The 27,039-nt window shown below is 38.8% G+C and overlaps 1 protein-coding gene and 2 long non-coding RNA genes across 5 annotated transcripts in view; 2 read left to right on the forward strand and 1 right to left on the reverse strand.

Moving 5' to 3' along the window:
• LOC142109645 (uncharacterized) overlaps positions 1 to 27,039 on the forward strand; it is a 223,083-nt gene that overhangs the window by 72,685 nt on the left and 123,359 nt on the right. The gene's annotated exons all lie outside the window — the stretch shown is intronic.
• Positions 5,377 to 9,698, forward strand: LOC142109646 (uncharacterized). Of its 2 annotated transcripts, none has more exons than XR_012680418.1 (3): positions 5,377 to 5,817; positions 7,011 to 7,475; positions 9,040 to 9,698. It is a non-coding gene; the product is annotated as an uncharacterized LOC142109646 (long non-coding RNA). The 2 variants fall into 2 exon arrangements; XR_012680419.1 differs by having other exon boundaries at positions 5,377 to 5,694.
• Positions 6,393 to 18,140, reverse strand: LOC142109648 (uncharacterized). The gene is made up of 3 exons (XR_012680422.1): positions 17,707 to 18,140; positions 8,766 to 8,880; positions 6,393 to 7,112 (listed from the first exon to the last, which is right to left on the reverse strand). It is a non-coding gene; the product is annotated as an uncharacterized LOC142109648 (long non-coding RNA).

Genomic DNA, 27,039 nt, shown 5'->3' on the forward strand with positions numbered 1-27,039 from the left:
TTGAAATTGCTTAGTTATAGCTAGTTAAATTATAACTTACTTTAATATTTTTCTATAAATTTTGTAATTGCATTGAAAATTATAGTGACAGAAAAGGTTTTTTATTTTTACTAATCTATTTAACTTGTCACCTAGTTTAAATTTTTAAACATTTTTTATAAAGTTGTAGTATTTGGGTAATTTACTAATGGAGCCATTCAGGGGCACAGTTTGGCTGTATATGTATGCAGCGTGAATGTAGGAGTGTGTGCAGGATGGTTTGCTTAGTGAGGGAGTGGAAGATGTGGTACAGAATCAGGAGAATGTGGCGTTGCATGTAGGACTGACTGAGGAAGAGAATGCTGGTGGTCCTGCAATGGCTGCATTAGTTGAGCCCAGGCGTCGGATTCCCCAGCCCCGTTGGTACTGCACATGTCCGTTACTTGATGGCAGGGGCGGACTGGCCCGGGGGCATCGCCCCGCCCGGGCCGCTAGGTCAGGCCGCTGTTAGGGCCGGGGGGTAGGCCGGCCAGCCGCCCACCGGCTGCAAAATACAATGCTTTCCCCCCGCGGCCGCATCTGATGACATCAGATGCGGCCGCGTCAGTGCACAGGCTGCCGCATCACATGACAGGGGATGTGGCCGCGTCATCAATGACGCGGCCGCATCCCTTTTCATGGGATGCGGCCGCCTGTGTGCCCCCCGGCCACGCCTCTCCCAGCCCGCGCCTGCTTGATGGAGTCCCTGAGGATGAGGTGATAAGACTATATCGCTTAGCCTCAGAAGCAATTTTTTCATTATATGACCTTCTAAAACATGACCTGGAACAAACAGTCCCCACTAACCGCGCTGTGCCAGGATTAGCAAGGCTGCTTGTACTTTCTAGCATCAGGAACTTTTCAACCTACGCTTTCTATAATTGCGGGTTACTCGTAACCCACATTTTCAAGGTGCCTGTTCCAGGTCCTAAAAGTCATAAGAAAAACAAACTGCGAAATTTATAAAATTTCCTCAGTCTGAAATACAGTCGAGGTCAAACCAGATTTTTTCAGTCGCACATATGCCCATTTGTCCTGGGTGCTAAATATTGCAGTCATGTGGCGCTCACACCTCCACACGGAATGGAAGAGAGCTTTCAAAACCAAAAGCACTTCCATTCTACGAATGTGCAGATGGTATGTGATGCCAAAAAAAAATTCTGAACGCATGTGTTGGTTTCCCAGGATCATTACATGATTCTTTCATTTTGCAGAACTCAGCGCTGTTCACAAAGTTTGAGAAAGGTCACGTTCCATATGGATGGCTGTTGGGTAAGTTATCAAAGTTATATCATGTTATCAGTAGTAAATAAAATGAGAATGAAATGAATTTAACATAATCATACACAAAAAAAGTAATGTAATTTTTTTGTTGCTTCCTTTTGTTGGTGATGCAAAATATGGGAGCCGACCCTGGTTGCTGACTCCAGTCTACAATCTTGTGTCTCCCGCTAAAAGAAGGTATCAAGCGGCACATATAGCCACCAGAGGGTAATTGAGAGAACCTTTGGGGTACTTAAGAGCCGGTTTCACTGGTTAGACAGGTTCGTTGATGCGCTTTTATACTCACCATCCAAAGTTGGCCTTATAGTTATTGCTTGCAGCATTTTGCACAATATCTGTATTGAAAACAACTTGGAGGTAGAGACTGATCCTGACGTCTTGCAGGATCAAGACCTTTCTTCAGCTGCAGCACAAGGTCCGGATACTGGCAGACGAGAGCGCCAGTGTGTGATTTTTTTTCTCATGTAAGTAGCAATGTTTTTTCCTGGAAAAATCCAATATAATGTTGTCTAAAAAATGAATGCAATCTGCAGTTTAGGACAACCAAGAAAACATTTTGACTGGTTTGGTTTACATAAATGCAGAAATATAGTTATTTTTGATTGCTAATAATGTTTTGCATTAAAAGATGGACCCAGCGGCTGGACAAGAGATGCACTTTGACTGGAGCATTTAGAACTCACCTGCATGGACAGGTAAGTTTAGGATTCAAAAATTGCTCTAATTTGGGTCTACTGCTCCATCTGCCTATATCTATAAAAGTAATGATAGTAATAATTAAACTGTCGAGAAATTTATATTACCATCATTTGCATGACTGTAAAACACAAACATTTTTTTAGTGTAACCATTTCCATGTGCAGCATATAAATATTACACTTACCCTTGTTAAACCATATTGCTACCGCATTCTTCGTCTTCTGGTCTTCTTCTGCTTCTTCTTGATTATTACATGTGTGACAGGATGGACCGCCTATGCCACCCTGTCTGTTGCTGCTGGGAACTGGCTGGGTTTACTGTGCCACTGTTCCCTTGCTTTATCTCAAATGCGCCCTCTAACCACAGTAGGAGGGGCTTACATATGCTGCCACCACTGGACTCCTTACCGGCATCCAGAACTGGGTTCCTTCTGGGTATCTGTTACTGCTAGTGTACCCTGTTGCTGGCGTACCTGGGCTGATACCCTTGACCTCTTACTATGTATCATTGTTGTTGTGGATGGATCCCACCTGACCTGTCACACTGGCCAGAGCTGCTGGTTACCGGCAAAGCGGTGGTACCGGAAAGCTGGGTCCAAACCTCAGAACAGCACAGAAAGGATTAGAGTTAGGTCTAATCTGTAGGTCACAGGAATTTCAGCATGGAGAAGTTTTCAAGCAGGTCTTTGAAGCAAAAGATGGTTTATTAGCTCAAGTAGTCCTAACAAGGACATTTCACACACCAGTCTGTGGTACCAGCCATCTTTCCAGAAGTATAGATGGTACAAGAATGGTACATTACATACCCAAACAGCTCACTTTTTATACACTTCTGACATAACTCCTGGTAGGGGGTAAGCTAGCCCCCTTGATTCGTGATGGTTCCGCAACCTCAGATATATTTTTAGTATCAGGATATGATATGTTTCCCAAATATGGATTTACATCCAATGCAAAGCTAACGATATTTACACTTATCTGTGATATCCTAAAACTTGCTCTGATTTCCTGCATCCTGTTTTAGACACAGAGGAAATCTAACAGTAAGTCTAATTAAACTTTCCTGTCCCTTCAGGTGTGTTGGACACTCACACATCAAAAGGTCTCATTAACATGAGATTAACATGGGTCCTTTCTTCAGACAGCTGCAGAATACACATTTCCTTCACTCTATTGCTAACTTGAGAATTCCCAAAGAAAAGTTAAAAAACCCCAAACAAGTAATTTCCCTACATAACACATCCTAATGTAAGACGATAATTGCATTTGTAATTATACAATGGTGCCTGCACCTCTGATTGAAATACATTTCTACAATGAATTATTTCTGCATGATCCAGCCACAAACAAGTAATACACAACTTGATTCTCTGAAGATACTCTTATATTATTTGCTACATTTGATTCTAAAGTATAAACTAAGTTATAATATGTAAATCTAAAACACTTTTCTCCGGTAACATTTACATTGCTACGGTATTCTGCGTCCTCTGGTCTTCTTCTTCATGATTACTGGAATGTCTGAAGACTATCTTACTTCCTTTTGTTGAAATTTCAATTACTAGATATATATGTGTATATATATATATATATATATATATATATATATATATATATATATATATATATATATATTTGTAAATGTAGAAAGAGGGATGATGGCGCCAAATCTAGTAGTGCTAACTGGTACAGATCGTCCAGACAGTCAGTATTACTGTATACAGAAGTATAAATACAAAGTGTTCATCATGTCAGGCTGGTATAAACAGTATAAACCAATGTTCATAATTCCTGATCATATGCCGAAACACAGACAGAAGAAAGCAGAAAACAACGTTTCAGATGTATCCGTGACAATCAGTAGCAAGTGATAGGTGGCAACGTACCAAAAAGATATAAATAAACAGCTTATCTGTATCAGAGGTTCTTGGAAATAAGCTCCAGTCAGCTTCAAGAGGTCAGGAACAGATGTGTTGATATCTTATGTAGGTATATGGTAACTGGATCATCAGCCACAGCACAGTCACTGCTCACAAGCTCCACTCATACGGTGTATTAAGAGAGAAAAAAGCCATATAGTGTAGTACTTATGTGCAATAATTTATTCAGCATGTATCATTCAGAATGCAGGGAGTAAGAACCAAGGGAAACAGTGATCTACATCGTGTAGCAGTATCCTATGTCCACAGGATTTACAGATAAGCTTTTAAACCTTATATATATTGTGAGTGTGTTTTATTATGATACATGCTGAATAAATTATTGCACATAAGTACTACACTATATTGCAATGTCCACATATTCTTTATGGACCACACTATGGTGCTATACGTTGTCCTCCATGGGTTGACCATACCCCCTTTAATGACTGACCACACCTCCTTACAGTTGGCCACACCCCAATGTAGTGGGCCCCTACCACTGCATTCCCCCGGTGGGCCCTTAATGTCCCAGTTCGACACTGGTTGTGGATACCTCTGTGCTATGGCATACTGCTCTCCCTTCTTGCACCTAGGGAGTAGCTGGTCACACCTTACTCACACACACTAAGGATTGAAGATGGATCCAAAGGGATGGTGGCAATTAGCATGGGTCAGCAGATTGGTGCCAGTGTGATAAAAAAGGACAATATGTTTAATATATTGTTGTTAAATCTTTTTCTGGTTTACAAGCATACTATTAGATTTGATCACTGAAAGAGAGAAAAAATATTAACATGTATTTATAAAATGGTGTTTTTTGTTATGAACTGTAGAATTTATAACTATAATCTACAAGTGTATGTTTATTAATTTACTATAGATTTTCTGAGATTATTATGAAGCCTACAATAATGCTTGATTTTTGGACAGAAGTGGACATAAATTAAAAGTGTGATGGTTTCATCAGTAGGGCAATCATCTGTTCCTTATAAATTTATAAAAGTTTAGGTATGCTTGTGCTGAACACATTGCCTGTTCCTGAAGACTGTCATACCGCCAACAACAACCCAATAAACAAACAAGTAATAATGTTCAAAATAAATAAGTCAAAATAAACAGGTCTGAAAGAGCAACAACTGTAATATCCGGCATTACAGATACCTCAGGTGTTGTACGCACTTCAACTGTGGGAATTATCAATGTGCCTCTCGGGCTCAATAGACTACATCTGACTTAGACATGTATTTGGCAGCTGTTTCTGTACCTAAACTGAGTTTGGCTAGTACAGAATATTTGGACTCACCCTTAACAGTAGAAGAAATTGCTGCTGCTATCTCTTCCTTTCCTAATGGAAAGGCTCCGGGGGTGGACGGAACCCCCATTGAATTATATAAGAAGCATTGAAATCCTTTGCTCCACGTATGACATTTTTGCGAAAATGGGAGACTCAGGTTCAATATCTCTATCCATGTCTAAAGCTCTTATTATCTTGATCCCTAAATCAGGGAATGATCCCTTGCTGCCTGACTCCTACAGACCAATATCTTTATTGACAACAGACATAAAAATTTTGGCAACAATTCTAGCGATGCATCTCAATCAAGTAATTGATGAAATTGTAACGCCTGATCAGACCGGTTTCATGCAGGAAAATCATTACCCACTAATTTACTTACATTTTTTTGTCAGTTACAGCCGCCCCACCTGGAGGATGAAGAGGCAATGGTAGTGTCAATAGATCCTGTCAGGGCCTTTGATTCCGGGGAATGGAGGTACTTGTGGCATATGGATCGCTAATGATATGAGCAGCTACATTCAATATAATCTCCAACCACAGATTGATTATCTCAAAAGCCGGATACATGTGTGGAAGCAGCTGTTGCTAACGGTTACAGGTTAGATTAATTTGATACAAATGATTCTTCAGACGAAGTTCTTGTATGTCTTACAGCAATCACAAATTTATTTTCGCCAATATATTTTACATAACATTAATCGTTTTATTTCATCTTTGATATGGGTGGACAAACAAGCTTGTTTCAAGCTCACTACTTTATGTTGGTCCTGGAGGTCTGATGATGTTGCCCCGCTGCCTATGCAGCTCTATTACTTTTCCTCTCAACTGGTGAATATTAGTGTATGGTTGCAATCTAGGGCGGAATTGGACCTTTGTGACCTCTTGGTCTTAAAAACAGGCTCTAAACATTCCCAAATGCAATTTCTCCTGGCGGTAGGGAGTTCAATTAGTGATCCACCTCTGGTAACACAAATTCTCAGGGTTTGGAGGGCATCAGTTAAAATTACTGAAGAACCCGGATATGACCCAAACACCTCTCTTTGGTGCAAATCAAACTTTAGTAAGCTGGTATAAATAGAGGGAAGTGAGGCTTGGGGCTAGATTTACTAAGCTGCGGGTTTGAAAAAGTGGGAATGTTGCCTATAGCAACTAATCAGATTCTAGCTATCATTTTGTAGAAGGTACTTCCTCCTACATAGAGCATATTTTACTCCTCTTAGGCTTTCCAGGTTTCGTGCTGGTCAAGTGATTCCTTGTCCTAAATGTGGAAGCACGGAGGGGACTTTTGGCATATGTAATGGAGTTGCCCAGTGGTGTCCTCTTTCTGGAAGGGGGTCGGTAAATGTGTGATGCACCTAGGTGTGGGAATATCATCCATTAATACAAAAATATGTTTATTTGATCTAGGATTAACAGGGAAGGTGCATAAGTATATTAGGCTACTTATCACTACATTATTTATGTTAGCAAAGGTAATTCTTGCCAGAAAGAGGATGGCTTCAAAATGCCCTGTTCTGACTAAGTGGTTAGATCTTGTCAAGGAGCCAGTCTCACACGAAAGGTTTATGTACACCTATCGTAATTTAGTAGACAAACATGAGAAGTTGTGGTATAGATGGAGAATCTCTCCTTATGGTACAAAGAGAGTGAAAGAGGTAACCCTCTCTTAAATGCTACACCAGGGACAGGCACCCAGCCACTATCATTCTAATATACAGCCAATATAAGTCATATACTTCTTTTGCATAATTCAACTACAGAATTTTATTTTTTTGTATGTTTCATGGATAGATGGAGAACAAATAATGTCAAAAGAGGTTTCTCAGAAATCCATAATGCCTTCAGTATCTCCAGTAGACAACCAGGCAGTTGATGAATTCTCAAAAATCCTGTCTGAAATAGAAGATAAGGCATCACAAGTTTGGGCTAAAGAAACATTTGTGATGAAGTCAAGGTTAGTTTTAAATGAGGACTCAGTCCAGGAAGAATTTTTATGCCTTAATTTTCCTAGTAAATTATGGAAGATTGTAGAAAGCGACCATTTTAATTCTATTCGATGGCATCTGTGTTGTGATTAATAAGGAGCTGTTTAAAACTGAAGTTCTAGAAAGAAGAATTTTGAAAACTGATTGTATGAAAAGTTTCACTCGGCAACTGAATCTTTATGGATTCATCAAAGTTCGCCGTAAATTTCAAAGATCCGCCTCACTCACTGAATTCCTAGCTGAAGAGGAAACTGCTGCAGAATTTAGAAAGGTAAGCTGCTTTACAATGGCTATTTATTTAATTTAATTATTTTATGTATTGAAAATAGAAAATAGAAAGTTAAAGACGGGGTAAGTTTGCATTACTTGTTCAATTTCTTTTTCATAGAAAAGTAGATTCAACTGTCCATCAGCATCTCATTTACTTTGAAAGATCCAGCCATTCTAGTGACTGAATGTAAAAGCTCGATTTTTGTTGTGTTTTATTTTATAGCAATGCTACTTTATCTTTCATGAGACACTTATATGTAATAATATTGTGCCTCCTTTTATATTCTGTACTGTATATATGGTGTGTAGCAGAAATAGTTGATGGTGAGTACTGGCTTCTGTTTGTAATCTGGACAGTGTTATGTATACTTGAACCTGTGTCTCAAAAGGTTCTATACTTACTGGTATTTTCCTGCTCAGGGGCTAATGGCTTAAGTATAACAAAACAGAGTCACTTTTTGAGACTTTCTGTGTCCAGAGACTATATGACAGAGGTCTACTATAAAAGGGATTAACTGGGGGAGTAATTGAAGCAGGGGTTGTTTGTGCCCAGGTATTTTCATTATTGTTCTAAGTTTGTGCTGCCTGAGTCAGTGACGCCAAACACAGTGGGTTACCCAGGAATAGGATAGGGGGTACTGCTACCTGTGCCAACCCCTCCAGAGAAACAGGACCAACAACCTTCTATCCTGGGGGCTAACTGCTACCTATACCCAGGGGCAACAACAATAAGTTACCAAGCCCAGGGTATTACATGGGGGTTCAGGATAGTAATGATTGGGGATTTTGTCTCCCATTCGGTTAGCATCGTTGAGAAGGGCAGCACAATCAGCCAGAAGTAGTGACTGGCACTTTGAGTCCCAGCCTGTAGGTTTTTGCACCAGTATTTGCCCACCAAAAGTGGAATTATACCTTGGCTTCACAGCTCTTAAATCAACAGTGATTAAGCAGCATCTGGGCAGCACTGTGGTTGTCTTCTGCAATGGGAGATAATATAGTTCTTTATTAGAAAAGTTTAAATCTGCCTGGGTGTGCATTGGTCCCCACATTACAGTATTTAGTGGAGGGTAATGGCGGACAGATGTCACCTCAGAGCAGAGTTGTCTCTGGTAGTTACTGGGGCACTTTTGACGGATCAGCACAGGGTAGAGTCAGATCCCACCTGAAATATTGTGACAGCTATGGAAATAATATCAGGGGCAAATTCTCCTTTAATTATAAACATTTCCCAGTCTATCCATATGTGGCTTTTACCAACATGTTCTGGCCATGGGTAAGTTACCATACTTACATGGAAATACAGTGTTGTGTATATGAAAACATATATTGTAGGGAGGTCTCTCCATTAAGGTCACTTCCATTTCTGTAACTTGTAAACTTTCAAGTGCTTTCATGCTGTTACCATCCTACAACCCAAAAAAAATATAGAACATATTTAGGGGTTATTGTAGCTTGCATTGTCACCTGATTTCACATTTATTATAAGATTTTCATAACCTGCATGTCTCTAAATTTCCAAAATAAATTTTAAAAATCTATGGTAAAATTGTGTCCTTGTGTTCTAGTTACAGCTGTACCAAAACCCAAATTTTCGGATAGGTTATCCTGACGCATTAGCATGAATGAAAAGAAGAGTTGACATTAAGAAAACCCATTCGGTTATGTCCTCACCAAAACAGGATCTGAAAGGAGAGGATACAAATATACAGAAATGTCCTGTTGAGACTAGACAACAGATTATTAACTCAAATGACAACATACAAATGTCTGCTCTTGAAAAGCCATCGAACAACAGCAACAAAGCCATCAGAATGCATTGCAATGGACCAGAATGGCAGTCACGGATTAGATTCAACAGCCACCACTTCTTCTGTATCATATGATACCTCTCATGCCAGCATTTCCTACCATGAATTCAGACTTAAGCGACGTGCAGGCCAATTTGACTAGCTTGCTGCCATTTTGTAACCCCTGGATATCAATGGGTATGATGGCTGCAGCATCTGCCTTTTCTATGGCCCAATCTTTCCATCAGCAAAGTCCTTTCTACCATAACTGCCCAAGCTGCAACTGCTTTGTAGAGAAAGGAACATCAGCATCTTCTTCCACATTCACCCACTAAAGGCCCAGAAACGGACCAAGAATATGCGGAATTAAATAAATTATCTCAATTTATTTCGCTAAAAATATGACATTTTATGGATAATAAAATGTATTTCCCAGGTTTTCAGTCCTCTTGCTTTTTATCACGTGTCAGTCACAGTATTGCTAATTGTTACTTAGACTTGACAATGTATAATGTATAAATACTTGCTTTCAGGGCAAGTAAAGGATCATCAAGCTTATAATAAAATATGGCCCAGTTTAAAAGGCATCTTGTAACATTTACAAATAAGTATACAATTATCCCCTATGATATGAGTCTAAAGTCTACCGCTCTGATTAACTCTCCAGCACCGTGTATATGGTTTTTAAGCATCCTCAAAATAAACAGTGCACTCCTACCTGCAATCATCACACTTTTTAAAACAATTTGTAGAAAAGTTATTTGGTTCATTACCTCACTTTACAAAGACATGGCTGAGGGACTTGAATAGAGAAATTAGCAAAGAGGAATGGTGGAAAGTTTTCCAAACTGCACACACATGTTCAATAAAGTGCTAAAGTTGTAGAAATGAAATACAAAATGATAGCATGCTGGCACTGACACCCAAGCTTACTAAATAAAATGTTCCCTGGGACCTCTGGTGAATGTTGGAGGTGCACTAACATATTAGAGAGTTATATACATATTTGTTGGGAGTGCCCAAAAATAAAGTTCTTCTGGAAGGAGGTGTCCTGAATTATTAACATTATTTTGAATTGCGAGGTTACAGTGAAACCAGACTTTTGGCTTATAATTTTGCCCAAAGTAACCATCAGTAAATACAAGAAGTAGTACAGGAAGAAATCTTAGCAAAGCAGCGAAGGCTGTGTTCCCGATTCTCTGGAAATCCTCTACCCCCATCTCTAAAAGACTGGTAAGTACAAATTGACTACTATATGACCATGGGTGATATAACTACTTCTGCGAATGATAACTCCTCAGATTTTAAAGCCACCTGGTCACAATGGTTGGAATTTAAAGAAACATACTTTTATAGTGGTTATATATTTGAGGTAGGTTCAAAATAATAAGTCTTTGATTTACCCCAATGTCTGATGGTATTCTCAGTTGATTCCCTTTTATTGGTAGTGGTGTACCCCATGGCTCTCTCTTAGCTCTCTGACCGTCCTCTCAAACCCTCATACCTCCCATACCCCCCCCTTTTGCCTTTCCTCCCACCCCTAGTTACCCCCCTCTTCTATTCTTGTTTGTCCTGTATGTTTATTTTATTATTCCAAACTATTATATTTTAATATCTTAAAATGCACTCCTGTGTGTCAGGGGAAGAGTGTTTCCCATTCAGTTCAGTGTGTCAGCACAGAGCGATTTGAGCACTATGAATGCTAATGCTTTTTGCCTAGAAATGGGCTAGTGATCAAAGTACAAAACCACCCTAAATCTTTTTATTTGTTGATGAGAATACTACAGAATAGGAAAAATAGTAATAATGGACATAAGCAAATACATACAAAAAGCCTACAGATTGCTCTCTGACACCTACAAAATATTATCCTACGAACCCACTATCAAATTTATCTCACAACTAAAAATAATATTAAATCTAGGCTGTACAGAAAAATCCTGAATGAACAGGAATGTCAATTCTTATAAAGAAAACAACCCCAGGACTCTCTCCCAGTCCTGTTGACTCCACCTTAAAAACATAGCCAGAATACATCCTTTCCTTACTAAACATGCTACCAAAACTCTTATCCATTCTCTCATCATCTCCCGTCTTGACTATTGCAACCTTCTGCTATCCGGCATTCCTGACACCTATATATCCACACTTCAATCCATCCTAAATGCTGTTGTAAAAATGATCTTCCTCTCTGACCGCAGCACATCTGCTGCACCAATTTGCAAATCCCTACACTGTCTCCCTGTGTCCTTCAGAATCAAATTCAAAATACTAACCCTTACCTATAAAGCACTCAACAACAACACCCCTGCATACATCTCAAATCTCATACCAAAATACTCTCCCTCCCGCCCTCTTAGATCTACTTCTGACCTGCGCCTTGTCTCGTGTCCGATAACCACATCTGACTTCCGCCTACAAGACTTCTCTCGTTCTGCTCCCCACTTATGGAATTCCCTACCATGCTCAATCAATCAGACATTCCCACAGCTTTCAAATCTTTAGAAAACCCATCTCTTTTTTAGAGGTGACCTTATCCTCGATAACACTATTCACACTAATGCAACCTCACAACTATCCCAATCTCTACTCTGAGCCACAATTGCTCCTCTTGTTTCAAATGTGCCCTCTTCCCCTTAGAAGGTAAGCTCTCTAATGAGCAGGGTCTTCATACCCTTTGTTTTTATGTCTCCATTAATTTTGTCTGCCTTGTCTGTTTGTGTTTTACGTATGTACTGTTATATGTATGTCCTTTTCTTCCCTACTGTATGGCGCTGTGGAGTACTGTGGTCGCCTTACAAATTTACAATAATAATAATAATAATCATAAAAATAACCCGCAAATCCCCACTTTCTACCAAAAGTACATAAATCTATTATCAACTCAACCGATAGACCCATCGTATAAGGCATAGACTTCATAACACAAACTTTTCCCATTATATAGATACTTTCCTACAATAATACGTCAGTAAAACATCATCATTTCTCACAGATACAACACATGTACTCAACACTATCCAAAACCACACTTGAAAAGACATACATGTTGTGCACAATAGATGTAAGCTCACTATACACAAGCATTCCACATCACAAGGGAATACCAGCAATAGACAGAACACTAGTTGAAGATGCAGACATACAGAGATCAGATAGAGTTCATCCCAAAAAGCATAAAATACATTCTTACACATAACTACTTCACATTCCAAGACACATACTTCCTACGGACACAAAGGACAGTTATGGAGACTAAATTCACCACAAGCTATGCTAAGCTTCACATGAATTCTTGGGAATAAGGCATCATCTATAATAACAAGCCCTACTTGGAAGCCCTAATTGGAAGACAAGCCCTACTTGGAAGACATAGTACTCTGGAAACGCTACATTGATGACAAGCTGCTCAAATGGGAAGGTAAACAACCCCTACTAAAAAAATTCATAAAACACATAAACCAAAAGAGAGTTAACCACAATTTCATTGAGGAACACAACACCACCAGCATTCATTGCCCAGACCCAACACTATACATTGAAAACTCAGAGATCCATTTGAAAACAGTCTACAAACACATAGACAACAATAATTATGTCCTCAGGAGTAGCTGTCACAAAAAACATTTGGCTGGGCAGCATTCCCTTCTATCAATACAAACAACATAAAAGGAACTGCCAAACTACACCACCTATCTGAACCAAGCCCACGACATAACCCCTACATTTAAGAGAGAATATAGCTCTCCAACCTCAACAGAAGGCCAAGCCAGAGTTCAAAAAATATACAGGTCTGAAGAAATACATTTTGACCACGATACGTCCTTTACTCTAAAACAACTCAAAGTGGACACCATCCAATTAATTACACAATGCAAAAAAGACAGCTTCAAAATGAAAAAATGCTGCAGAAACACTGGAAAATCCTAAAAAACAATGAACACATAGGTCCTTCATTACCAGACAGACCTCACGTGACACACTGAAAAGCCAGAGACCTACCCAGCCACCTAAAACCCTACAAAAATAAAAACATAGTTAAAACATTCAACACTAGAGCTATAAAGTTAGCAAAGATAACATAATTAAAAATGACACCTTCACCTCCATAATCACTGGGGAAACACTGCAAATCACAAAGATTATAAACTGTAAGTCCGCAAGTGTTGTTTACCTAATCACGTGCCCCTGTAACCTACAATATGTAGGATGCACACAGAGGCTTCTAAACATAAGAATGCGACAAACACATAAATAATATGCAAAAAAAAAAAAAAAAATTGCACAAAATCTAGTTGAACATTTCCAGACAGCACCCAATAGTAAAATTCACATATTCCAGTTCATATGAATAGACACTCACAACCCCTGAACGCAAGGGTGACATTCAAAAGGCACTATCAAGACTAATGACCAAATGGGTATATAAACTGAAAACACTAACAAATGGTCTAAGCACAGAGATAGACCTCTGAAGCTTCCAATAACCCAAAGCAATCCACTTCAGATAACGTCTACCAGCATCCAATACTACTTTCAACAAACCATCCCAGTCCAGAACCACAATAACCATTCTGTTTCCTATACCAAAAAACAAAGCATAAAATAAATAAAACAGCATAAATATTAATTGGTCAGTCAGCTGTGCAAATTATTCAAATATTCCTCTAACTTCAATCTGTGCAGTGACATAAACAAAAATCACAGGACCCTTAGCCAGGGCCGGATTAACGGAATGGAGACCCCTGGGCTAAGGGGGCATCCATTCCCCCGTGAGGCTCCCCGTTAGCAGACTGGCCCCCCTGTTGGCCTACCGCCCCCCCCCAAGCGCTTACCTTCTCCTGTCACTGCAGTCCTCCTTCCGCAGCGCGCTGTAAGCTGCTTACTGAGGAGATCTCATGACACTCCTGCGAGATCTCCTCAGTAAGGAGATTACTGAGCGTCGGAGAAGGAGGACTGCAGTGACAGAGCTCAGCATTGATCGGGCCGGGGGCGCCCCCGCCCCTGTCCCGATCAATAATTCTGCTGTGCTCTGTCAAGGGTCCCCTGGATGCCCGAGGCCCCTGGGCTGTAGCCCAGTTAGACCTCGGGTTAATCCGGCCCTGCCCTTAGCCGAGCATGTGCACAAGCATGCCTGGAATTCACAGCACAGAAAATGCGTGTGCATCTCCCTCACTGGAGATGACACCCACATCTTAACTAATCCCCACACTCCATATAGACTATCCATATAGGAGATGCGTGCACGCTACGGCTCCAAGCGTGCATGCACTCTCCCCACTACACCACCAACGTCACATACTACAAAGACCAATCAAAACCACTATACTACCAATTATGACATTAAACAATGAAAATATTTTAGTCTAGCACCAAAATAAGCCCGAGTTCTAAAAGAGGAGTCGTTCCAAAACAGTCGGCCATTCTGGATACATAACACACTGAATTAGCCACACACCCTGATGAAATCCATTTGGGCCCTATCTACACTAAAAAGCAGTTTGTAATTTTACAATCTACTAATTCATTTATCTTTCTATCCATCTATCTATTGACACACTAATTTAATTAATATTTACTACCTTACCTATATATATATATATATATATATATATATATATATATATATATATATATATATATATATATATATATATATATATATATATAACTACTATAACTAATTCCCACCTTATCCTATACTAAATCCATTCCACCTACTTCTAATAAATACACACGTTTGTTCAGAAGACAGGATGGAAAATTATTTTAATAAACCACATAAAGATAGTATTTGAAAAAAAAATTTTTTGTCTGTAATAAAGAGTCCCCAAGTACAGAAACTTTTTTCTTAGCTTGACTGTGCTGATCAATGAATTCTGGGGAGCACCAACTAGTGAAAATAAATTTTAGAAAAATGATTAGCCAACACAAAAATCAAAATGTAGAGACAGTGGTCATGCAATACTTATAAAGCACACAGTATGCTTATCTATCTAGATATTACAGAATTTATCTTTAGTGCAGATATATCCTTCTTTGTAGACATATACCAGTAATCTGCCAAATATAATACAATGCTATGTTACCCTCATTGGACCACTGTTTCTTATTTGCTCAAAACCTTCTACCTAAATAGCTTACAAATGAAAATTAGATGTTTATTCATTTCCTGCCTTCTCAAACTCTTACGGTGGATTTGCGACTTTGTCCCAAGCCCCAATTCACAAACTTTTTTACTGGATATAATACACTGATATTGGCCGCAACTTGAACTTTGCCAAATCACTGATCTCATAGTTATCTTTAGTTCTAATAGTGACAAAATACACTCTGCTAGTTCCCCGTCACACAAAGCTTCAGAGCTTTAACTGCATGAGCATTTATTGCCAAACAATAGATGCGACATAATAAAAAATTAGGAGTATAGTTTGTGGGTTGAACTAATTAACCAAAATCAACTAAGGGACTTTATTCCTCATTCAACTTTTCGTTAGGTCTCATATTTTGAGGAGCCTGTCCAGTCATTATATTTCCTAATGCAGACCTGTAATGAGCAATCCATTTGTATTGGTATGTAATATTTTATAAAATTGCTTTATTTGTCTGACAAAAATATGCGCTGTGATGTCATGCCTGTATTTCACAGTAGCCATTATGTTGGCCACAAAGACTGATTTTAACAAGGAAAGAGTAACTTAATAGTTTTACATTATATTAAAAGCCGCTATCACCTGACAGATGTCCACACTGCTCAGCACTATTGTGGAACAATAATACTCAAGGGGAAAATAGCTGGTTCCTAGCTGGTTCCTAGCTTCATCTATGCACAAAAAGGTATTTGTGTGATTGTTTTGACATATACAAATTCTGAAACATTTTTTTATCTGTAAATGGATTCTAGATAATTATAAAGAGAACAGTTTCCTAAAAATGTCCTCACAATCTTATAGACATTATTTATCCTATTGTGCCAAAAATGCAGAGAGTATTTTGTTTCATTATAGAATAACTAGGACACCTATTTTGTTTTGAGGTGTATGAAAATGTGTTGAAATGTATGTTAATGTACAGTTTGTTAAACTCACTCCTAAGGAAGGAGTTAGTCTCATAATTCACTGTGAAACAACCATATTCACAGTAAGATAATCTGTAGATGATTTTTTTGCACCAGACTATCAAGTTAGTTTTATTTTATTTTTATTTTTTGTTATTAAATCGACACTTGAAGTTAATACATAAAACAGTCAAAATGTCCCCTTATTTCCATGAGCTATGTGTCTACATACATGGACAAATAAAATGTGGAAGCCAGTAAAATTTAAGCACGTGTGCAAAATAAACTGCTGTGTCACTGCATATGTCTAGGTCATGCATGATCTTAAATGGTTAAAGAAGAGGATACATTGCTATATCATGATTGAAAAGATTGATATTGCATAAAAATCTTAAGTAGCCTGAAAAATTATCACACATGTATTCTATAACTACTGGCCCATATACCATTGAAATGGCTGGCGGAGAGGAGGGAAGAAAAAAGAAAAAAGCACAGAAGAAAGAGATGAAGAGGAGAAAAGGAATAAGGATAAAGTGATATAAACATGAGAAGCTGAAGGAAAACACTCCTGGAATACAACAGTTATTACAACAACAGACACCTAGCTCTGTGATTTCCTGCAAACAAACACCCTGGCATCCAGGATCCTAGAGGACGATTTTCACTCCGCCCCTCACTTTTATTGACTACTCCTTAAGCCTCCCCTAGTGACATCAGATGGGCGTACAACATAACCTGTTGTTAACTTTTAACCCTTAGAGAGGTGAACTTTAGTTAATGAACACAACCTCAGATTTTAATTCCCCTCCCCTTACAGTGTTTCATGACTTAACGAAGTTATATGTTTGGATCTAATCATCAAACTTAGCGTAGAAGTGAAAGTAAGCACTACACTATACTAAATATTCACCACATTTAATAACATATGACATATAGACACTTATCAATAAAACAGTTTATACAACTGTAGAAAATAAAAATGTAGTGAAGAAGAGGATACCTCACAATCTACCTCTATCTATCTACATTATCTACCTCACAAAAGTGAGGTAGATCATGCAAACTCAATCCTATATGTAAAGCTTATCAAAGAACAAAATCAGTGCACAATATTAGGCAGAAGTGACACACGGTCCTATGTGATAAAAAGTGTCAAAAGTTATTGATTGTAATGCAAGATATTTGGAGAATTAAAAAAAATAACATTGGTACTTCATTTTAAAGGAATACAATAGACGTCTTACTGACGTACACATGTTAAACCTTAGTTCAAAATAAGACCCGAAAAAAAATCCCAATACATTTAATCAAATTATGGAGACTTGCAACAACTGTATGCATGAAAAGTGAAGACACTCTTCAAATTCAGAAAGAGAAAACAAACTTACAGTTTATTACATAGCAAACACAAGATCATTGTTGCCTATTCTCCCGGAATTTTCGTGAGACTCTTGAATTTCTGGGAGTACTCTCAGACTCCTGGGAGAGCAGAGCAACCTCCCGGTACCTAAACACAGCTATATTAAAGTGGCAGGGGAGGGGCTTATGACATGAATCCTACATCATTGCGGCCCCGCCCCCTGCTGTGATTAGAAAAATGACACAATCTGCCTGGCCCTGCCCCCAGCACGCTCACCTCCCCCCGATCTCCCAGTTCACCTCTTACCAAAGTTGACAAGTATACATGAGATCAATAGATAAATCAGTATATAAGGCTTTACTGCAAAAACATATTAAGTCAAATGTCGATTAAAAGTGAAAGGGAAACAGTTTCTAATGTTTAGATTTGCAGTGATGCTAGGAGACCACCACCTCTAGGAGCTATTGATAATTATTCTATGGTTTGTAACCGTAATTGAAAATGACCACTTCCATGTACATCTGTTAAATGTTTATATATATATATATATATATATATATATATATATATATGTTAGACCATAGATCAATTAAGTACTGATGCTCATAAATCCATTGTTTCGACTTTCTAATTGTACTACCGACATACTGTATGCTACAAGGACAGCATAATAGATAAAACACATATCTGGAATTGCAGTCAATATATCATTGTACTTCAGTTTTTTATCTTATTCCTCAACAGAGATTATTTATTTACATTATTAGGCTTTTTTTTTACATGTATTACATTCATTTGTCACATTTTTTCATTTTGTGAAGGGAACAGCTGAAGCTCATTTGTCTTTAAATTTGTTACCTTTCATGTACGCAAAAATTAAATTACAGGAAGCAGGTTTGAGAGTGACTACTAGGTATTGTGTACAAGGCAAAAATATTAGGGAAATTTAAAAAAAACCTCTATAAATTGATGCCTTGCACAGAAAGAAATGTCATTAACCTAGTTTATTGGATATTTCCATGGCTCAGTGCTTATGGACATGTGGGTGTTGCGTGCCCAATATAAACTCCTGTTCACCGTGACTCTCGGATTACTTTTAACAAATCCCTGATTGGCTCCTTATAGTAGTCCCAAAAAATGTGGAATTAAAGATACGACTGGTGGGGGAAAACCTCTCTCATATAGCAGCGATTCTTAACCAGGGTTGAGAGACAACAGTTTTTGGGGTGAGAATCGTCATGATGAGGATAAACACTGTTCCAATAACAGTAACGTTTCTCCCTTCTTTGTTTTATCTAAACAGGAAATGGCTTTCTCTGTTTAACCTAGGTTATGTATAATACTCAACAATGATAGTTCACAATTAATTTTTGCAGAGCGGAAGTTATATGAGTAATTTTTTAGCGGAGATGTGAAGAGATCCCTGTAAATGAAAAGGAAAACTATGTGGGAATCTGAGTATTGTACATTTATAACATTCTTATATTGTTAAATGTATATACTGTCAACGCTTTGGCATTTGTTCAGCTGTGGGTGTTTATTGTGTATGTGGTGTCTTTTATGTGGGAAAAAGTTAAAGACCATTAAGAAAAGGAATACATGCCTATCTCTTAGATATAATAGCTGGTAAATTGTGTAATTATTTTAATTTATACTGTAACTATAATCAAGAGCTACTTAATAGGATTGTGTGAAGCCACGAAAATTCGAGTCACCTCTACACAGGCAAATTTCTTCTATTCATTATTCTATTGAAAGCAGTCCTCAATTACATTGCACTGTGTAACAAAGAACTAACAAAATAAAGTAAAATTCCCTCCAAAGTCTTAACCAGCCAGAGTGTCAAATATCCAGGCTGTGCTGCACTGTAATGGGAAGACAAAGAGTGTGGAGTCCCCCTGCTGTAGTGAAAGCTACACTGGGACTAGGCAACACAAGTCTGGTGTCTCTATAAGGGCAGCCTAAAAAACCAGTGTGGTCTCCCAGAGTCTACCAGTGCTGGTGTTCTTTAAGTCTCCACTGAGCCGTGAGGACTGGATAATTGCCAATACGGGGCCCCCAAACGGCAGCTTCTCACCACAGTGGTCCCAGGTAGTGTATGAAAAACTGGGTTAATTTGTCTTTCGTGGGGACACAGCAGAGGTTACCTATGGACTGTAAGTTGCCTGAATAACATCTAGCTTCAACATGTCCTATACCTCCCTGTTTACTTCCCTCTACTGAGACCTGGTAAGTGGGCTGCCTAATTGGCCTATACTCATTGATGAATACAAGGTCATACACCAAGAAAGTTCTTATACTCTAATGAAGATCTCCTCAGAGGACCACAGCGCTGATTCTAAACCCTCCCTCTGCATGGTACCAACTGCCAAAAACTGTAGATGCGCACTGCTCATACCAAGTCTTTTAGAAGATTAATCTGTCTATGCACCCTGAAAGCATCCAGTGTAGCCATTTGCCCTTCCCAAGCTCTTGGAACACTTTAAGAGGTCCCCATATTCTGTGACCATATAATAATTAAAAGAACAAAACACTGTTAGATTCCTACTGATAAGCACATAGCAAGTGTGGGATGTAGTGCACTCAAGTCTCCCACCTCCAAAATTAAAATGTACATTGCACTGCTAGAGTCCTGCTGAATTGGTTGTACAGTATGTAAGATTGTAGTTGGCTGTGGCAGTGGAATTGCCTCACTTTGCACTTTCCCCCAGAGATATTGGACCTGTTCACCCATTAGCTGTTTTGCTTGAATGGGTAGGACATCAGCAAGGAATCCTACCTATCTACATACTCCAAATAGGATGGCTGCTAACTTTTCCTCTGTGATTGCAGACAGAGCTACAGCCTCAGAACACTGGGTGGAATAATTCACCACAGTGAGGATGTGGATCTTCTCCAATTTATTGGAAGCAGGCAATGGACCTATTGGATATTACCTCAACTACAGGCAAGAACCTAAGAGACATCAAAGCTACTGTGAAGTATCAAAGGATTTAGAAAAAGACTTGACATCATCTAACACTACAGGCCAGATGGCGTTCTGTGTCAGGCATTTCCTCATAGGTTGTTTTCTGCCGGAGTGATTTCTTGGGCAACAGCAAATAATTGCACAAGAAAGACCTGTGGAACCACTAGCTATAATGGTTGCTTGAATGACCCATCCCTTCTACCTTATTTACCACTCTGTACATTAGTCCCTTTTGTCAAGTCTCACTCCTCACATCTATCCCTGAAAGACTGGAGCCTCCTGCATTCCAGAGATGGATCAGTGAACTTAGGTTGCTAGAGCTCCCAGCTGTTGTCCTAACTCTCTGCTTGGTCAGGACATTCTACATCATGTTAGGAATAATAGGGTGTGTCAAGGTGGGGTCAGTCACTGGCTGGTCATGGTGGTTAGACCTGTAGTTGTGAGCATCATTTGGCGATCTCACAGCATCAGGCTGGCTTGTAACAAAACACACTGCTTTGCTGGAACATAGTAAAAATTCCACTGCAGAATCTAGCTGGTCTATTAGCTTGCGGAATTCCGTCTGGGTTTGGAAGATTCGGGTGTAGTCCTTAGTACTTGAATCTAAGTAATGGGGGTAGTAATGGGGGTAGTAATTCTCGTCCACATATCTTGATCAAACTTTTTTTGCTAGAACTACATACATTGAAAGGTCATTCAAGACTATCATGTCCCTCTTCCTGAGAAATTTCCCAGCCATTGGCACTTTGCACAGTGCTCTGAGACCACTCAGCAAGAAGCATCTACTGCAAGTCAAGATCCTGTTCTACTGAAAAGTTAAACACCCTCAGACCAGTAGATAATGATTATTTTACCAAGATGCTATTACTAACCTATATCTTGGGATATTTAAATTTCCCTCTGGTGGGGATGGGAAAGACTTCTCTCCACAGAAAAACTCTATGCAATATTTATTTTTTAAAAGAGTACCTTACAAGCCACCTTATTCTTCCAAGCCAGTATGTATTAGAATCTCTGGGCCTGTCATCTAAATAGACTTCATAATAATCTTAAGAAAATAATATAGGTACCTATTTATATACACGGAGCATTCAGAAGAGATACAAAGACTTCCCCTAAAATGCTCACTTTTGAAATGGAGAAGTCTGAGTCTGTCATTTAAGTTACTTCCCACCTGCCCTCTTTCTGTTAAATGTACCCTTATGCCAAAATGTACTGATGCTTCAACCCATACCAGGTTGGGTGTTCCCTGTAAAAAATTTATTTGGGTTCTCACACCTCTCAATTAAATTTCCGCACATCCTAGATTTCTGTCCAGTATATTATATTAGACAAGTGTGACTAGGAATCTGGTATGTCTGTCAAATTAACCTCTCATAAGGTGTGTTCTCAGCAATAGGTCTATTGTTATAAAAATCTAAAATTCTGCATTAAAACTGCAAATTGACTTTGCATGCAAAATCCATTTGACTTTTGTATAGGTAGTAAGGCTTTAGACAGTTGTCTATATAAATGTAGGTGAAGTTGTATCACATTGATATGTCACTGTGGCTTTGTTCCCTTTTTCTCTACGTTATTCAGTTGTTCGAAAGATGGAGCCTTCTTCAGAGAGGATGGAGAATGGAGGTAGCTGCTTTTAGTTGATCAGGAGTGTTATTGACTATAAAAATAATTGGACTCACAGTGACATATCAAGGCCATAAGTGGATTGCTGCCACCTCATCTTCAGACTAAGATATTCTTTGGGTCTGGTCAGGGTAAGGCTTGCCAATATGTGAACTACATACTGTAGTGTTGGTTGTTAAATAAACAGATGTAAACAGCACATACATTTATGCAGTCACAGTTTAGTAAAGTGTCTAACATCCCCTTCAGAAAATCCTCCTCTTTCTACTTTAGTAAATTCTGTCTTTGGGCTGCAGTAGTTTTATCAAGCAGTCCTTTACATCTTACTTATCCTGATATAATTAGATCTGTGTGAATTGTGATGCATGCTATTCCTGTTACTGGCTTCACTTTCTATACAGCTTCATCGGACCCAGAAAAAACGTTATATGGCACCACAATTAAGTACATAAAAACATATCCTTTTTAAGAGTTCACAAAAACAGGAATTAAAAACACAAGCATACATTACCACCACGGATCAAAACCCAAACAAATGAAAACTAGAGATGCTCACTGACCCCCGTGAAGTGGTTTTGGATCTGGATTAGCTTCGTGTTTTGGTTTTGGATGTGTAGTTTTTTTAGAAAAATTGCTAAAATCACATAATTTTGCTAATTTTTTTGTTCCTACATTATTATTAACCTTAATAACACTAAATTAAAGTCATTTTCAGTCAATTTTGACCACCTCACAGGTCACATTATTATTTTCATACACTTTCAAACAAAGACTGCAGCAGTTCTTGCCAGTGATAGGAAGGCCATTGTCATGCCTGGGCATAAGACAAAAAATGCACCTGTGGAATTATTTTTACCCAAATCCTGACAACAGTTGTCTAGTCATTTCTAGTATTTTTAAAGCCACAGTCAGTAGAGGTAGAGACTTTAACCATCTAGGAACCTCATCCATGTTACGTCATGTGAAGCGAGTTCATGGCAAGCTGTTGGGAAACTTACACCTCTTATGTGTGGAATTATTTTTACCCAAATTCTGATAACAGTTGTCTAGTCATTTGTAGCATTGTAAAGCCAGTCAGTAGAGGTAGCGACCTTAACCTCATCCATGTTACGCCATTTGAAGCAAGTTCATGGAAAGCTCTTGGGAAAATCAGAAACTTATGCTAAAAAAATAACAACAAGCAGTCCAGCATCAGCTACCTCCCTTCTCTCAGCTAGATCCCAGCACCTGCATTCTACGCTCACAACACCTACATCATCAATATCCTCACAAGCGAACGGAGATAGTCCTGCATCCAAGTTGCTAATGCGAGATGACTCCTCCCCTATCCAGGACTCCTCAGAAGAATCCTTGAGCGTTAGGCCCATTGCTGCTGCTGGGGGTGGATCTTCAACCCAGAAGCAGACCAAGAAGAAAACTTCCAGTAGTTTACAACAATTGACTGTTAAACAATCCTTAACAAGTATGAAAGCTGTCACCCAGTCGCAAAATGGATCACAGAGGCCATGCGACTATGCTAGTATTAGATCTGCATCTAATATCTACTATTAATGCAGCTGGTTTTAAACAGTTAATTGAGGTCTTGTGTGCCTGTTACTAAATTTGATCACTACACCATTTTACTAGAAAAGCAATTCCTCACCTGTACCAGGAGGTTACAAAAAGAAAATAATTGTGATACAAAATGCCATTCTACCCACTGTACAGTTAACCACAGATATGGGAACAAACTGAGCTGAGAAAACTAAAGATTATATGACTGTGACAGCCCACTTGGTTGATAAATCTCCTTCAGCAGCAGGAACAGCAGCAGCATCTAACAATGCCAGATCTTTCAGAGGCAGGCTACTCTGTGTATCATCTGTTTTACTAAGAGGCATACCGCTGACAACCTGTTTGTGGGCAGGACGGTGGCTTAGTGGTTAGCATTTCTGCCTCACAGCACTGGGGTTATGAGTTGGATTCCTAACCATGGCCTTATCTGTGGGGGGTTTGTATGTTCCCCCTGTGTTTGTGTGGGTTTCCTCTGGCTGCTACGGTTTCCTCCCACACTCCAAAAACATACTGGTAGGTTAATTAGCTGCTATTAAATTTCCCATAGTCTCTCTCGATCTGTGTGTGTATGTTAAGGGATTTAGATTGTAAGCTCCAATGGGGCAGGGATTGATGTGAATGAGTTTTCTCTACAGCACTGCGGAATTAGTGGCGCTATATAAATGAATAGATGATGATGAAAAACTAAGGGATGTCATTGCAACATGGCTAATCCTGCTTGGACTCTCCTGAGGATATATAATTTCTGATAACATCACCAATATTGTTAGCGCAATACAGCAGGGGGAATTCCATCCCATTCCCTGTTTTGCTCACACAATCAACTTGGTGGTAGAGAACTTTTTATAAAATGACAGTGACAAGCATTTTCGGCATTCTGCAAAAGCATGTAGGAGAATGCAGCACCTGCAAGAAGAATAGAATTTGAGGGGGAAAGTACTTTAATCCAGCGAAATAGTCACCTGTGAAGAGAGTGCGGATAGTGTTAGCTTGAGTCAAGTGATTTCCCTAATTAGACTTTTTGAGAAGCAGCTAGAGAAATTGAAGGAGGAAATTAAACAAAGCAAATCCTCTAACTATATTGGAATTGTAGATTAAGTACTTAATTTGCTTCACCAGAATCCAAAAGTTGAGTTATCAACATCTTGAAATTGGATCACTACATTTTGAGAACTGTGCTTGATCCTAGGTTTAAGAGCTATGTCTTCTCTTTCTTTCCTACTGACCCAGATCTCAAGAGATGGAATGAGTTACTGGTCAGCAGGCTGACAGCTCAAGTGGTACATGACACAATGATGTCTCCTCCTTCAGTTTCTCTGGCAACTGCTTCTAGGAAAAACGAAGCTTTCCCAAGACACCCAGTGGTGATGTAGATGAGTCAGCACAACATTTTGACATTTGGTCTGGTCTAAAAGAATTGTCCAAAATTTGTGACAGCTCTGCCATAAAATGAACTACAAATTCCATGAGGAAAGCCATTACCGGCAATTATATGAAAGTACACAAACTTCTGTGATGGTGGATTCCAGCGGAGATGAATTAGCATGGTTTGAGAATTATGTACATACTGATGAGGGTGAATATTATGACAGTGTAGATTGCAGGTGCTGAAATCTAGCTGAGAGAAGGAAGCTATCTGATGCTGGTATGCTTGGTAATATTTTGGGTAGAATGGCATCTTGGTAATTTTATGTTTTTCTACAGTAAACTTTCACCTATATTGGAGAGGCTTTATTTCTTTAAAAAGGTACAAGCTTTTTATTTACATTTTTGTATTCCTGACTTAAAACCACTATGCACTTGAACATAGGCTTTAGCAAATGAGGAAGAGGGATTAGTATCATCATGACTGGGACTGGAGAGTGACAAGAACAATGTCAACCCTCCTGTTTCTGTATGAGCTGTGGCACATTAGAATGTCACTGGAGACTTTTAAGTATACTGACAACCCTATTATTACAATTTCTGTTTCAGCACTGAACCCTGCCACCTCTCCTGTTTCTGAGTGAGCTATGGTACAGTAAAATGTAACTGCAGATTTAGACCAAGCCTGCCAGACCTATTATTTCTATTTCAGCAATGACAATTAGCAATGGAGCTCTCCTCTTTGGGTGTAACCTATATAAGACCGTACAATTTGCAGATTTTCACCAAGCCTGCCAGCCCTAGTATTTGTATTTCAGCAATAACAATTAGCAAAAGAGCTCTCATCTTTGTGTGTAACCTATATAACACTGTACAATTTGACTGCAGATTTACACCAAGCCTGCCAGCTCTAGTATTTGTATTTCAGCAATGACAATTAGCAATGGATCATCGTGGAGGGCGGTACTTATATAATCCAATACTCGCGAGATCCGATACCTGACGACGTAACAATGACGTTTTGCCTCGTTTTCAATTCTGAAAAAGAGCGAAAGTACCGAGTCGGCTCGGCTCAGTACTCGGATCTACTAAGTTCGGGTGTGTTCGGTTCTCGGAGAACCGAGTCTGAGCACCTCAACTAAAAAAAAAGTTATTATTTTTGGGTCAACTAACACTGTTTGTAAATTTTTAAACATTAGTTATTATTACTGAAATTACAGTTCCAGAAGAATAGTATTTTTTGTTATAGGATCCAATGTCTAAATAAGAGGAATAACATATGTATTGTAATTTCTATTCTATACAGACAACTAATACAAAGACAACATGGGGTCTATCACTACAACCCATGACTATAACTAGCAGATCGTGGAGTGCCGGCATGGCACTTTCCATTTTTTTAAAAATGTAAGTGTTTATCTTTAAAAATCTATGGTAATGATATGTCATAAAAGGTTCATGTTGCAATTTAAAATTAGGTATAATTCAGTGATTTCATTGAACATACTAATTCCATTACCAGTGAGGTTTTGAACATTGTTAATATTTTGAATATAGTTACATGTAGTCAGAGGCGTAGGAATGAAAATTTTCATGGTGGGGGGGGGGGGGCAAAAGGGCAAGGACTACTAAGGGGCTTGAAGCCCCTTTTTCTTGTGCTTGGTATCTCGTTTTACAACAGTTGTAACAGCCACTGTAGATATACAAAGACTCCCAATCCTATGTTAAATTTTGTCATTGTTTCAGGGGTTTATTTTACTAAAATAAAATATTTATACATTATTAAATAAATAAACTAATACATTAACTGTGGTTAATTTACTTATCTGTTATTTAAATGGGGTTTGG

Source organism: Mixophyes fleayi, assembly GCF_038048845.1.
Source record: "Mixophyes fleayi isolate aMixFle1 chromosome 2 unlocalized genomic scaffold, aMixFle1.hap1 SUPER_2_unloc_4, whole genome shotgun sequence".
NCBI lineage: Eukaryota > Metazoa > Chordata > Amphibia > Anura > Limnodynastidae > Mixophyes > Mixophyes fleayi.